Raw genomic sequence first — 16,812 nt, 5'->3', positions numbered from 1 at the left:
TTGATATTATTCTATTCACATAATTTTAAACATATTGTATAGTATTTTTCTAATATACAAATATTTATATATATATTGGCAATATTACCCATTAGTATTTCCACAATTAAAGAATTTTTTTTACCAAGAATAAGTGAGGGATAATATTGTTAAATGGCTCAATATGAGCCGATTTTAAAACGGCTTAGCTAACTCAATTCTGAAAATATTGTTAAAGCTCGAGAATTTTCTAATAGATGTCAAAACCTTTGTGCCAACTCTGAGCAAAAAATTTAGACTTAAGTTAAACATTTTAATCGGCTCAAATCGAGTCGTTTAACAGCATGACGGAGTAGAGTTGTTAAAAACCCGATTCGGGTCGATTTAAAAAAAAGGTTCGATTAAGATTCTAACCAAAATAACACATTAAGTTAGCCTAAAGATTTTGCACATAGCTGGTAGAAATGCTTGGGCATCTCTCTGCCAAATCTCGATGCTTACATAATATTATTTTAGCCATAATCTTAATCGGGCCGTTTTGAAAAATAGACTCAAATCGGGCCTTTTAACAACACAACTACGGAGAAGTACTACCTTTAAAAATAAATTGACGCAGACCTTCTTAATATACATATGGACTTTACAACAAGCCTAAATAAAACCAAAATAGATAGTTCAATCTCAAAGAAGATTGAATACATTATATATTTATAATATGCCTCTTAATTACTTTTTTTTTTCATTTTTTAATACACCATAATATATACTTTGTAAATATAAATGCAATATTTAGAATATTTTTGTGCATTAATCTATATTTCTAATATTTATTTTCTTTAAAATATAGTTTGTTGCCATCCCCTGTTCAAACCACAGATATATATCCCCCCCCCCTCAAGAACTCAGAATGTCATTAGGGCTCTGCTTTAACTGCATTATCATAACACCACACTCGATCTCCCTGCACTGCAAATTTTCTAAGTCTAAAAAAATGCTACTAATAGCCAACATTCCTCCTACCTTACAACCAGTTGAACTAAATATATCTAATAAAAAATTAGACGGTGTCATACTTACGTGGCCGAAAGCCAGATCTTTGATATGTGATTATAGATGCCATTACAAAATTGAACGCACAATACGCAACAATGGCGGCTGCCGAACTAACCAAATGTAACAAAAATTCCCAATTATAAAATTTATTTTTCTTTTACCTTTCGTTACTTTTTTAATTAGCATATTCGACGAATATGCGATCTTTTTTAAAAACGTTAGGTAAAAAAAACTATTAACAATCACTGGAAATGTCCATGAAAATTTATGGCATAAACAAAGAATATCTCCCAAAATATGAAGATCCAATTTTATCTCCATCCTAGTTCCAGATTATTAAATATATAATTTTAATCCCTCCCCCTCCCCTCCTCCTATCGTTTTTCATATATTTTTTAATACATATGTCGTATGGGGTTTCGGAATCTCTCAATTTTAAATCATCTAAGGGCGATTTTTTAAAAATCTGATTTTACTGCTAGAGTATGTTTCCGGTTAAATCGAACTTTAAAATTTTTTAAATCGCTCGGTAAAGGTTTCAAAATGAAGAGATTCCAAATCCCAATACATATATTTTTATATATATTTATTATTAAAAAAAAACAAATTTCCCTATTATACTAGTTTTAATATATTTTTTTTAAATTATAAATTTATTTGAAAATAAAATAAAATACCACTATAAAAAAAAAATAATTAAATATACATGTCTAATTTTTAAGAAAAGTTTACATTTTATTTTTATTTTATAGTGGATTCATTATTTTAGAATTGTTATTCGTTAATTCATCTTAAAATTTGTATATTAGAAATGATCATTATTGTATAGTTCTCTGTAGGGATCTTTAGGATCGAGTTGGGCAAAAATTAAAGATATTTATTTAAGCGGTAATATAAATAATGTTTGTCACAATTAACGGCTCGTTTTGAGCCGATTTTTAAAAACGGCTAACTCAATACTTAATCCAGAAAAATATTACGCAAGCCTCAAGATTTTGCTCATAGAAGGAACAATAGTCTATACATATATTATCGAAATCTCGAGGCTTAGGCAATATTTTTCAGGCTAAAATATTGAGTTAGCCTTTTTAAAAATCGGATCAAAACGAGCCGTTTAACAACACTAATCACAATTCATCGGTATATGTATATATTTCGGTAAAAGTTAATTTTATATATAAAAAAAAATTTGAATATTATTATTACAAGAAAATAAATTATATTAAATCAATTTAAGTATGTAATTATTGTTTAATAAAAAAAGAAAGTTTATAATTTTCCATTATATTGACTTGTAGACGCAAAGCAATATATAAAAATGATAATTATATCATATTATTATATGCATCGAATAAAATTTTCAAAAATGAGAAGTAAAAAAAAGTAATATGTTAAATGGGAAAAGGATTAAATATCAATAATTAATATGCCAAAATTTCATAAAAAATATATGTATGTGTGTGGGGGGAGGGGTGTTAATATAGCTTTCCAAACTAGTGTTGTTAAATAGCTCTTTTGAGCCGATTTTTAAAAACGGCTAAATCAATATTTTATCCAGAAAAATAGTACTCAGGCCTGTAGATTTTGTTCTTAGAAGGAACAAAGGTCTAGACATATATTATCGAAAGATCGAGGCTTAACTAATATTTTTCTGGGTAAAATATTGAGTTAGCTGTTATTAAAAATCGTCTCAAAATGAGCCGTTAAACAAAACTTTTCCAAACTAGTCCTTCGTAATTATAATTTAAATTTAAAAAAAAACTATAATTAACACTATATGGAGCTAATTTACCTTATAGTTGTTATTTGTAATCATAATTCCAATAATAGATTAACTTTAAATATTACATTACACCAGGCCTTATGAAACTAAATATAAAATGTAATTAATAATATAATATTCTAATATGGATATTAAAATTATATATTACATTTTGAACTTATAATAGTTATATATATAAAAGGATATGGAATTTTTTTTAAAAAAAAGCAGCTCGTCTTCTTTAGTAAAATGCCATGCGGGCTCAGGAATAAACGGCAATTCTTTTCATGTCGGCTAAACATCAGTTTTTTCAATAAGCAGCTCTTAGTCTTTAATACCATACCATGCGAGCGAAGGAATAGGAAATAGTTTCATCCCTTTCACCGTTATACTATAACATATATATAAGAGTAAAAATATTTTCTATAAATTAGATTATATTCATACAATGCAAAAACTATTTATGAAAGCCGGGGGGAACTGTTTATTACAAAAGCTCTCATAAGCTTCTATCATTTTTTTTTTGTTCATTTATTTAAAAAAAAATCCAAATGACAGACATAACAATATATATGGAAATATATATCGAAATAATTAGCAACCAATAAAGTTCCTTGAAAAGGAAAGAACGAGCAGAGAATAGGATTTAGAGCTTCCTGGGTGCCTAAATTTTTGTATGATTTATAATATGAATTATAATTTTTTTTTTTTAAAGTATGAAATATTACATATAAACCTTATTGGTCATTTATATTATAAATTATTTGTATTCAAATATAATATATTGACTAGTATATTACCATTTTAAAATTTCCAGGATTAATAGTAATTTTATACATATAACATAGTACAAAATGTTTGTTGTTAAAATGGTTATACATCTCTTAAATTTTTTTTCGTAGAGTACCAATATGTAACTCTCGGAGCCGCGTAAAATTCCAAGAACTGCTGACCAGAACCTTTTTCAATGTTTTAGGGACTGGAATCGGAACCGATAACCTTCGATGGGTTAGGTCACAAACTCTTCGACAATATTTCGACCCTATAAAGTTGATATAATTAGGAAACATTTATATTTTGTATATTTTTTTTAAAAAAATCTTTTAAATTGTAAACTGGACATTTGAACTCCCCTTTCTCCATCCACCGAAATTTTTTTTTAATTTATAAATGGAATATGTTCCCGGAAGCCATAAAATTTCAAATCAAAAGTTTCAAAAAAATACAAAATGAATGAATGCCATTTTACAACTATTTTTTTATTTGGTAATAACTTTCGTCTCAGGATTCCAGATTATATAATTTTTCTATCATAATTTACTATCGCGAAAATCTAATTAACAACGATTTACAGTTTTGATTGGCATCTTGTATAATAGTATTTCAATGTATATACAGTCATTTGTAAAAGGTTTATAGCATTATTTTTCATTGTAATATTGTTATTGTACCTTTTAAATTTGATTTTCTAATTTATTGAAATAGGGGTTGTTCCCATAATATGTTTACTGGTTATTAGAAATTTACGTCCCATCTTTTTTTTTAATATAAAATTTTGACTAACCCTAAATAAAACCCTAGATGCTTGTGTGCCATTGAAGATGCATATACAGAGAATTAGACAAACTTCCGAAATTCTAAGATGGAAGGGTGATCTAGATCCAGGATTGCCAGATCAAAAATTTTGAATTGAGAGGGAAAAATTTGGTCAAAATTATTTTTATTTTGAGAAAGAAATTTAAAAAATTGCGAAAAAAAATTTTTTTTTTCAAAAAAAAAATGATAAAATTAAATAACTTTGATCTGCATAAAAAGAGACAAAACTTTATACAAATAACCCGGACCTAAGCCCGGTCTGGTCTGTGATTTTTTAAATATACCCGGACCGGGCCTGAAAATTTGTTAAAAATATTGAAAAAAAAATTTGGGCCGGGCCGTGTTAATCGTACTTTGCAGGTCTCTGATATTTATAAAAAATATAATAATTTTATCTTTATTTACCAACGGTTTCTCAAAATTATTATTTATAAATTTAAAAATGGCTTAAAATGTTAAAATCGTGTAAATTTTCCGATTCGCGGGCTCTGCGTGGACTTGCAAATTGCGGGAGTCTCCCGCCGATGTGGGAAGACTGGCAAATTCTAATCTTGATCCTATCTCAGATAGAGTGGATTGTGGGACGAGGGAGGGGGCGGGGGCGGGGCGTGTTATCGAATCAATCAACTCCCCATTACGTATCTCATAGTCAGACCGCACCGTACTCAAATTTAATTGCCTACATATTTATTATATTTAAAAGAAAAGGAAAGGAAAGGAAATTAACATTTTAAAATACTTATGTTAATATTCAATGCGAAACGAAGTCTCTAGCGATTTCATTATAAGTTTCAATTTCAAATTGTAATAAAAAATAAGTAAGCAAATTTTACGAAACAAAAAATTATATACATAAAAACGTAATATTAATAAATTTTTTATTATTATTAGAATTCAATTCTTCAAAAAAAAAGCAATGTCGCGGACAATAAAATACCGAAAATTTTGACTTTTTACAAAAAAAAATCTCTAAAGTATTTTGCAAAAATATAAATAAAAATATTAATTTACTTTAATATTATATAAATTATATTATAATAATTATTTATATATTCTCTATTTTCACTTATTATATTATTAAAACTTATATATTTTAAAAATAAATGTATTATTCAAAAAAGAGATTTAGTATAGTTTTTAGCTATTTTTTAAAAGTTTTACTTTTCAAAAGAAAATTATAACGTTTATACTTTTAATATTTTTTAGTAACTTAAAAATTACAATTACCTGGCTAATATAAATCATTTATAGTTAGTGAGTAAGTGCTTTAATTCTTTTTATTTGCAAAAATGATTTTTCTAAAAAATATATTTTTATATTTTAAAAGTGGAATTTTTTATTTGAAATGACGAATAAATCGCAAAAAAAAGTGAAAAATGAAATTCAAATTTATTTTAATTAATGTACACAGTAGGTGTTGTTAGTAGTGTTGTTATCAATCAACTTTAAAAGAGCGTAGCCATGGTTTTAACCAAAAATATATAATCGATCTTCTAAGTTGAGGCTTAACTTAGAAGCTTAAATTTAATTTTTTAGGCTAAAAGCTTGACTAAACCACAATAGAAATGGTCAAAGTTAGTTAGTTTAACAACACTAGCTGTTAGACGGCTCATTTTGAGCCGATTTTTAAAAACAGCTAACTCAATATTTTTAGGAAAAAAATATCATACAAGCCTTAAGATTATGCTCATAGGTGGTACAGAGGTTTGGACTTCTATTAGCGAAATCTCGAGGGATTAGACATATTTGTCTGGCTAAAAAATATTGAGTTAGCCGTTTTTAAAAATCGGCTCAAATCGAGCAGTTTAACAACACTAGTACATAGGCGCGTATCCAAGAATTTTCTATAGAAAGGAAGGGGGGGGGGGGGGGTTGGTAATTATTTTTAATATTAAAATGAATTTTTTTTTTGAGCATTAAAAATTTATTAGAATTAATCATAATTGAAAATATGATAATTTCGAACAACAAATAATAAAATATTGGAAAATTAAAATCCAAAAAGTTAAATAAAAACGGTTATTTAATTTTATAATCCTCAATTGATTCCACGTTAATATTTGAACGATTTGTTTGTCGGGAGAGTCGAGGCTTGTGATTCTCAAAATCATAATAATTTCGCTTTCACCTCAACAATCACATAAATCTAGAGAAATTCCTGGTCGATATTATCTGTTGGTCTTCTATGTTGTAATATAATTATATTAGTGATTCTCATAACTTCAGGCAAATCCATTTTTTTTTGAAAAAAAAAATATTGCATAAAATTGTTGTGTAAATAAATAATTTATTAATATTTTCAATGAAAAAATAATCTGCAGTTATATTAAATCTAATAATGTATCAATTTCGGATGAAATATGTGTTTCAGGTGATTCTGATATTTTTCCAAGGGCATACAAAATAGGCTCTTCTAGATCCAAAAAATGCTGTAACAGCTTGATATCGAAGACTACACCTTGCCGTGCAGGCTTTTTGCAGTTTCCTTTTTCTTGTAGCACAAGTACCGTTTTTCAATATAATTAGATATTAATTTAATAATGGAGGATGCTCCACAATTCATCTCAGTGTTAGTTGTAAAATCTCACACAAGAAATGACCCGCTAATATAATAAGTTTCCCGCTATATTACAACTGGTTGGGCGAAAATAATAGATGAGAACAAACCGTGTTTTCCAACGCCGAAATGAACTCACAATGGAGGCAGGGTTTACTTTATGGCGATTATGAACCATAATTCCGAAAAATCTACAAATAATAATTTTATCCTTCTTACATATGGGGCCAGCAAGGTTCCAAAACAAAATTATTATCCCCAAGAGAACTGTGGTGGCCCTAATAATATTATAACGAAGACATGGAATTACAAGTTCAAATTATATAAAAAAAAATCCTGGTAGCAAAACAATAACAGGGAAATAGCTCTCCGCAAATAAACCATGGGGAGAAGTTAGATTTTGCCGGACTAATTAACGGAGAAATATATTTAGTAATTATAGATCGCTCTAGTAAATGACCTGAAATACAAAACCTTTTCGACATATAATTTAACGGAAGTAAGGAGACGTATTGTTACGACTATTTGCCATTTTCGGATACCGCAGCTGCTGATAATGGGCCCCCATTTTAAAGTAGATAATTCAGTATATTCTGAGAAACAATTAGTAATTAAATAATGTAAGAATTATTACCATTTGAAACACAGGTATACGACAATTCCAGTTTTAATTACTCGAGGGAAGAAGGAGAAGTGGAAATGATGCAAACAGAAATAAAAAAGATCTAAATTATACCACAAATAGACTCTAAAATTGACGAAATTATTTCCGGCACAAACCTCGTTAATAAAAGGAGTTTAGTGTCAAATCTTGATGAATTCCAATTTTAGAAAAGCAAGGCGACTTTCGAATCTCTCAGTTTGAACATAAATTCCAATTCCTTCGTATATATCTTAAAATAGTTTGACAAAATGAGTTTTCCGTTAAAATCTACCATAGTAGTTCTCTTAGATGACCAGCAATGTATTCCTCTAATTAGAAAAACTTAATATAAAATAAGCGATTTTTTGTTTTATATTTTTGTTCTTAAATTACGTATTCCTCAATCATTGACTTAGACAAGGTATTGATTCAAACTAGTTTTCCCTTATTAATCACGTCTTATTTTAATGTTATTCCAATATCTTGACTCATTAATTTTTTGGCATCTCAATTTGCGGCATGTGCCGTATATAGACTATTTCTTTGATATATTGAATGGAGTTTCATATTGTAATTTTCTGCATCCATCACATATTCTATTTTAGTATTTAGGTTAGCATCTTTTCTGAAGGCAGTTAAATTTGTTAAAAGTTTTTCGATCATATATTTTCTTGATTGAAAAAATTGTTATATCCTTCTACAATCTAGATATATCAAGATATTTCCAACTTGGATTCTATCATTTATCTTTTTCTTTCTATGAACTTAGTTCCTCAGTTATTTCCTTTTGGATCTTTACAGTTATAAAACAAAATTTGACTTTCTGTTGCAACCTTCATATTGGACAAAAAAACGCTTGGTTTCCCATTTTTGCTTTACTATATTTTTTCTTACCCTCTTTAAGAGCCTTTCATTTTTTTTTTCATCAGTCGTGCCCCTAAAAATTAGTTTAATTTTTTTTAAACACGATATTCAAATATGTATAGATCTCTTAATTCCATAGTTAACCTTGTGCAATTTCATAATGTCATTTTCCAATAGTAATGAGATCCGAATAAGACACTACTGCATTCCACTTACAGCAAATACATCACTACTCACTTTATTGTAAAAAAATAAAATAAAATAATAATATTTCATCCCTTTTCCTTTCCTTGGATTAAAAACATTTACATTCATTACCTAATAGCCTCCCGAATTTTTTTTTTAAAACAAATATAATAGAAAAAGGCCAGTTTGAAAACATTTCAAGGTATAACTAAATAAAAATTTGAGCCCCTTTGAGATTTTATAAGGGCTAATGATGCCATTGGTCTTGAAGAAGGTGGCTTTAATATACGATATAAGGTTAATTTTATTTTAAAGCTTATTTGTTTAATGAGGTTGACATATTAGGTTTATAAAAGCTATCTACAATTCGTTTAAATTGTTCGAACTTTGTTGTATTGTTCAATGTATTAATTTTAAGATACTTAAATATTTATTGTCATTTATAATCATATATTTTTTTTCGATATATTGGATAATTGTTTTTTGAATAATTCTCAGCTAATTCTTTAAATGCTTCAACTTTGTCTTATTTCAGAACACTTGCTTGATGAAGATTTTACAATTGTAACCGTAAAACCCATGCTGATATTGAAGACTTTATTATACTATAATATCCTCCATAATTGATGGTATTGATTCAAATATTTTTATTATAAGATCTAATCTAAATGACCGCTAAATTTAAGATCAAGCCTACGATTCTGCTAATTGGGCTTAGAAAAATTATTTTTAAATTATTGGGGTTTTAAAGAGAAGAAATATTTTTAAAGGTTCAAAATGTTTATAGACTTTCAACTGCGGGAACAGGTGAAAGCCATATTGTTGATACATTTTTTTTACAAGATTTGCCTGATCAATTATGCATTCATTATCTTTTTTAACCTTATTTGTCTATCTATTAAATTCATTATAATACTTCATCGTTATTAATTCAATATCAAAAGGATAAAATATTATGCCATTTTTTTTAGTTGCATTATTGGTTATAGAAGGTGTTTCCAATTTTAAAGTTAATAGTCCGACAAAAGTTCAAATTTTTTCTGCTATCATCAGTAGAGATCTGCAAAGTTAAGCCTGGCCCGTACCCGGCCCGAGTCCGGCCTGGCCGAACGGGCTTCGGTCCGGGCTCGGGCCTAATTTTATTTAAAATAATCGGGTTCAGGGCCGGGCCTAATTATTTAAAAAAAATTTGGGCCGGGTCGGACCTTGTAATTTTTTTAAAATATATCTAAATTTATCAATTTTATATTGAATTTTTATATAAATTTTTTGATTTTATTTAATTGAAACTAAACGCCATATAACATATGTCTTTTATTTTGAGTAATTATAAAAATTAATTTCTATATTTAAATAAATTTGGGTTGGGCCGGGCCGGCAAAACCTTTTTAAAAAAATTTCGGGCCGGGCTTGAAAAATTAGGCCCGATGCAGATCACTAATCATCAGCCCTGGATTTTTGTAGGGTAGCACTGCAGATGACGTTACCGCTGATGTATTCTACTTCTTTTCCGATTTTGGTGTAGCAAGAAAATAACAGATGCTTAATAAAATTTGAATTAAATTATGCAGATGCTTTTTTTTATAACATTAAATTTCATACATAAATTTGGCATTTTATTGGAATTTTTTAATATTTATGACTATTTAAGTGGGATTATTTTGATTTCCTCAATGTCGCGAGACAATAGGTCACGTTATTTTTTCGCGAGACAGAAATTCATTTAGCGGGAGCGCAACCTAAAGCGGGACATGTGGCAAGGTCTAAGAACCCTTAGCCCATGTTACAAAATCTGGCGTATATACTATATCAATTTATTTGATTTCTCATTCGTTGAAGAAAAGAATAAAAGGGGGAAAAAAATTAGTTTTTTTTTATTTTACATGTTACAATTATTTTTTTATCCAGCCTTGTTTTAAATCCTTTATTAAAAAATTAACGTGATTTTAATATTTTTTTATACAAAAATCTTTTACAGAAAAATTATTTCGCACTTCAACGTTATATCAATCCAAGCAGCAATATTTTCTTTATATAAATATGAAACAATATTTTTTTTGAAAGTTATAATATAATTATATTATAATAATAATATATAAATGCCATATTATCGCTGAAAAAATTATTTCACAAATATTTTCCGCCATGGTTTTTGTAAAAAAAAATGGAAAAATATTTGTCATGAAATATAGAATATTTACAAGAGTCTACAAATTATATAGATCATACTTTATATATTTATTTTTTATTTTTACTGGAGATGACCTTTAAAAGAAAAGAAAGAAAGAAAGAAAGAAAGAAAGAAAGAAAGAAAGAAAGAAAGAAAGAAAGAAAGAAAGTAAGAAAGAAAGAAAGAAAATATAGTGTTTGCAATTTGAGATGATGATTAATATTTCATTTCAAGGAACATTTTTTTAAAAAAATTGAAAATGAGGAATATGTGGTGAATTCCGAAAAAGATGGGGAAAAAAATATAGGAATAGTGGGAGAGGATAGGGAAAATAAAATAAAATAGCGGTTTGCCGTTAAAATAAACAACTTTTTTTTGTTTAAAATTCTATATTAACCGCCCATTATACAAATAATCTAGAATTTATTTTAAAAAAAATATTTACATCCATGAAAAAGGTTATAAAGTAACGATGATTGATCAATGATGAAAATTGTTTTTCACATAAATTATGATAAATAAATATAAAAGATTCTGCCTAATATCCATTTAAATGACGGTCAGTCATATTTTCATCTAAATTATTCATCTTCATTCCTTCCTATCCAATATCATTTCCGGCTAACAATCTAATCATTCCGCCATTTTTTTCAATGCCTCCATCCTTTTCCGAAATGTAATTAGGAAATCTTCTTTATTTTCCTATTTGTATATTTAAAAGGTAAAAAATAAATGAATATATGGCATTTTTCTTATCCTAATAAATGTGATAATTGTGAGTGTGAGAAAAAAATATGACAGGGGTTAACTTTAAAGCCTTTAGAGCCCCCCCCCCCGCTATAACTACATTAAACCTATAAATATAATTTTTATAAAAATAAGGTTTTAGTAACCCCTTTAACCTATGTTATTTGAAGAGTGTAAAGATATAATTATAAATAAATATACCAAACTTAAATATATAAAAAAATAAACTCTAAAATTCAATGACCCTAAAAGGGACTTAATTATATATTTTTAGCAAATAAAACTTTTTTTTTTAAAATGAAAAGGAGTTACGAAATTATACTTAGAAATATTTTATAAATAAAGGTTCTATTATAACGATCAGAAAATATTAGAAATATTTTAGATAATCAATCGGCAAAATAAGAATAATCGATTCCCTGGGATGCATAAATTGTCTAATAAAGAAAGAAAGAAAGAAAGAAAGAAAGAAAGAAAGAAAGAAAGAAAGAAAGAAAGAAAGAAAGAAAGAAAGAAAGAAAGAAAGAAAGAAAGAAAGAAAGAAAGAAAGAATTATACAGTTTCGGTTACTTAAGTTATCGCCAAAGAGATGTTTTTCAACAGTAAAATTTATACTTTTCTCTATATAGAAATAAATTTGACTGAGTTAAATCTATAAAATATTTTAATTTGTATAGTTCAAATCTTGCATAATTTCTGCAAGAAAATGAATTTGTCATTAAAAAAAAAATTGTATAAAGGAAATTAAAAAAAATTTAGAGGGGATATGACTAAAAAGGCAAACGTCAATTAAATAAAAACTACTGGATCGTCGGCCAAGAATTGAGTGCTAATCAAATCAACATTAAAGTTTAAAATCAAATACAGGAAAGGCTTATTGATCAATTTTGACAGAGCTGTAACTTTGGCAAATATTAATATTATTTAATATATTTTATTTTAATATATTTTGGGAATATAAATATATTATTCACTTCTAACTCAAAGATTTTGAAAATGTCGAGTGGAGCACTCCAATTCGAGACTGACGAGATAATATTGTATAACATCACATTTTATTCCCACTTATTTACTTTTATGCAACAGATAAAAAAATTTTTTTAAAAAAAATTATAATTTTTTTAACAATATTAATTTTTCCCGAAAAACAATATTTGGTTGATTATTTTTAAATATATAAAGGCCAGTGGAAAAATAATTATAAAAAAAATTAGCGAAATTTATTGACAATTCAAAACAAATAAAGAATGGATTTAAAATTATAGGATCCGCTGGAAAAAAGAGGCATTCACATGGGACAAAGATCCCATAAACATTTTAGATGTATTTATTAAATAATTTAACATAGTTTCTTTCACCTTCTTGAAATCTCTTGATTTCCAAAATCTTCTGGCTAAAAAACGTTATATGGTACGATTCTTTTTAATTCATAATTTTTTTATTTTACACAATACAATTTGTAATATAATTTTTTTTATTATTATTATATTTTTCTATCTACATTTTAAAAAAAATCCGAATTATTTATAAAATAACTCAAATTTAAATCCGATATATGGTTAACCATCCTATTTAATAGAAACTTAATTTTTTTTTTAAAAAAAAAGAAAGCTTTCCTTGTAAAATTACAAAAAAAAGTGGAGATAGAATATTCAAATTCTCAGGCGATGATATGTAAAAAAAAATGACTTTAAGGGATAAGTCTCCTATAAGAATAATTAATATTTTTATATACTACTATATAACTTTATTTTTGATGAGCAAAATTTTATTTACAAAAAAAATATATGTCAACAATTTTAAATATAAAATATTCATAAAGATAATCACAAATTATGATATCATTTTCAATTTTAAAAAAATATCGGAGACGTGTTAGAGGTCGAGATTTTAGATAGGCCCTGTATTAAATATATATTTTTTAATTGCTCTACTGTAAAATTACAAGAAGTGAAGATAGAATATTCTAATTCTCATGCTACGATATGTATAATGACTTTAAGGGATAAGTTCTCCTAAAAAGAATAATTAATTATTTTATATACTATTATATACTTTAATTTTGATGCGCAAAATGTTATAAAATATATATATATAAATATCAACAACTTTTGCATATAAAATATTCATAATGAAAATGACAAATTATGATATCATTTTAATTTTAAATAAATATCGAGATTTTAGGACAGGCCCGGTATTAATTTTTTCTATAAAAAAATTTCAAGCCAGGTTTATAAAACAAATGATATAAAAAAATATAAAATAATGCGTTCCGTTCCCAAAGAGGAACTGTTATTATGTCGGAACATTTGTCCGATCTTGAGGATCTAAGAAAATTTAAAAGCATAATCAGAGAAAACCCCATCTCGTGGAGATGGCTATTATGATAAATGTAAAATCTTTGTGTTCCTTAATTTTTTTCTTAAAAATTCGGCTAGGAGGAAAACTAGTTTTTAAAGAGATTTTTTAAAAAAAATATTAGAAACGTGTGCCTGATTTATTCAAAGTTTTTATTAAATAAAATATTGTAGATTATTTTTTGAAAAAAAAATAATAATTTAAAATTATTTGCTCGAAATGTCGTTTTCAAAATTATGCTGAACCGACAGGCCATTTGATCTCACTAAAATTGATCCGATTAAGTCAGTCGATTAAAAAATTATGACGGTTCACTTTGGTGTGGTGGTTCAGTTCGACACCCTGATTGATTAGTACTTCCCCTGGAAAGCCCTGGTATGGTTCACTTTGGAATGTTTATTTAGTGTATTTTATTTTTAACCATTAGAGACTGGGGTCAGGTAAACCAAGGGACTTGGCAAACCTTTTGATATCATTTTAAAATTAAATAGACTAGAAGGTTTTAAATTTTTGTCCTAATATAGCTTTTTGTAGGCATCTATAGGTAAAAAATAATCTTTTGAAATAATTAATCGTTAAAAATTTAATTTTAATAAATCAAATTTTGATGTAAAATTCAAAAGATTTTTACATGGCAGAATTTTAATTTTTCATTAAGTTATTTAATTTATATATAAATTAAATTTTATAGCAAAGTTCTAATTCTCTTTTATAATTTGAAAAAAATATGAGTATTTATTTTGTCTAGACATTATTTCAATCATAATTAGTCAATTTAGTGCTAGCGGGGCTTGCTATACACGTCAATTATAGCAGTTAATATGAAAAAAAAATTTCAAAATCTTGGAAAAAAAATTTCATGGCTCTTTATATTTGACATTTAGGATTTATATCAAGAAATCATAATCTCTCCTTAAGATCCTAATTTTTATATGTCTTTTAATGAATTAAAATTAAGTTTCAATTTTTATATATCAATTAGCTTCAATTTAAAAGTATACTATAATATTTTGAACAATAAAATAATAAAATTATTCTATACGTATATCATTATTAATATTAATATATAAAAATGCATTTCAATTCATCATAGTCTAAAAAAAACTAATGGTTTAGGAAGCCCCTTGCGTGGGTTTGCCTAACCCCGCTATAGGGGCTTGTTGGGCAAAATTTCAAATTTTTACAAAGAATAAAATTTCAAAAAAGAAAGAAAGAAAGAATAATATACCTATATAAAGCACTTTAGTTATAGTTATAGGTATCGATTCATATATTGTTCTTTATAATCCACCGGAATAATAATGCCATCTTTAACCCAACGGTCCAATTTGTCGTTGCATAATTATTTCTTCTAAAGATTTTTAGTGTTTTTGTCAAAAAAAAACCTACAGGAGTTATTTCGGGGGGGGGGGGGGTGGGCTCATATTCAACAAGATAACCTAATCAGTATCCATTTTTTATTTTGGTAGTCTCCTCGTCGCCGACTTATAGAGAAGTGGTCTAGAGGGCTCTCTTCTCTTATAAATTTTTAAAATCTTTAATTAAAATTAAATATTATTCTATTTTTTTTTATTTTATAATTTTTTAGAAGATAAGAAGAAATTATATATTAATATAGGCCCATTTTTCAAAATATTATTATTTAAATATCGATTTCACTTTTTAAAAGAAAATTTGATATAATAAATTTAAAGGCTATAGGAATCTAATCCCTAAGTAGTGTTGTTAAACGGTTTCTTTTTGAGCCGATTTTCTAAAAAACGGCTAACTCAATATTTTATACGGATGAATATTACGCGAGCCTGAAGATTTTGCTCCTAGATGGCCCGAAGGCCTTAACATCTAATAGCGAAAATCTCGAGGGGCTAGGCAATTATTTTTCTGGCTAAAATATTATGTTAGCCGGTTTTAAAAAATGGACTCAAAACGAGCCATTTAACAACACTATCCCTAAGTTAGAACAAAAAATATATTTCTCGCGGATAAGGTAATTCTCTTGATAACAAATACCCTGAAAAATATTCGCTTAAACTATATTATATATCGCCAGTAAGGTATATCGAGATGGGCTTTACTATTTAAATCATTTATGAAAGACTTATAGTGGCGCATCTAGGATTTAACTTCATATGGAGAGAGAGAGAGGGGGGTAAAACTTTTCTAACAAAAACAAAATATGGGGTTAAACTACCAGGCGCATAGCCAAGGGTTAGGACTGTGGAAAATATCCCACCCCATCGGAAATTTGCCTTGTTTTACCTCTTAAATACCATTTTAAACAAATAAACCCCTTACACAACCCCCTCCCCCAAAATAAATACAGGGATCTTAACAGGAAAGAATGGTTCAGGCTAAGGTTCAGATAAAAATAACGGTTTATTTCTCGGGTTCGGTTCTTATAAAATAATAATATCGGTTCAGTTCGAACATCCATAAACCGGTTTGAACTCTTTTCTTCTATATAAACGTACATTATAGAATTATATATTAAAGAAGCACATTTTTTTTCTATTTGATAAATATAAAGAAAAAAGAAATCTGGGAAGAATATCAATTATAGAAAAAATTTTTTTTATAAAAAACTGTGACAAGAAACTTACAAATCAAAATTGATTGGATATAATAATCCTTTCATAAATTCGGATATAAATTAGAATTTTAGCAATATATTTAGTATGGTGTTGTTAAAAAAGCCGAATCCGTTGGATTTAAAAAAAAACACTCTATTAAGATTATAACCAAGGACACATCTATTTGCCAATGATGCTTACATAATATTATTTTAGCTTAAATCTTAATCGGAGCGTTTTGAAAAATTGACCAAAATCGGGCCTTTTAACAACACTATATACCATTTCACATTATTTTATAAAGTATTTAAATCATCAAGTTGG

This window comes from Gordionus sp. m RMFG-2023, chromosome 5, assembly GCF_954871325.1.
Source record: "Gordionus sp. m RMFG-2023 chromosome 5, tfGorSpeb1-WG-v2, whole genome shotgun sequence".
Taxonomy (NCBI): domain Eukaryota; kingdom Metazoa; phylum Nematomorpha; class Gordioida; order Chordodea; family Parachordodidae; genus Gordionus; species Gordionus sp. m RMFG-2023.
This window is presented reverse-complemented; position numbering follows the sequence as displayed.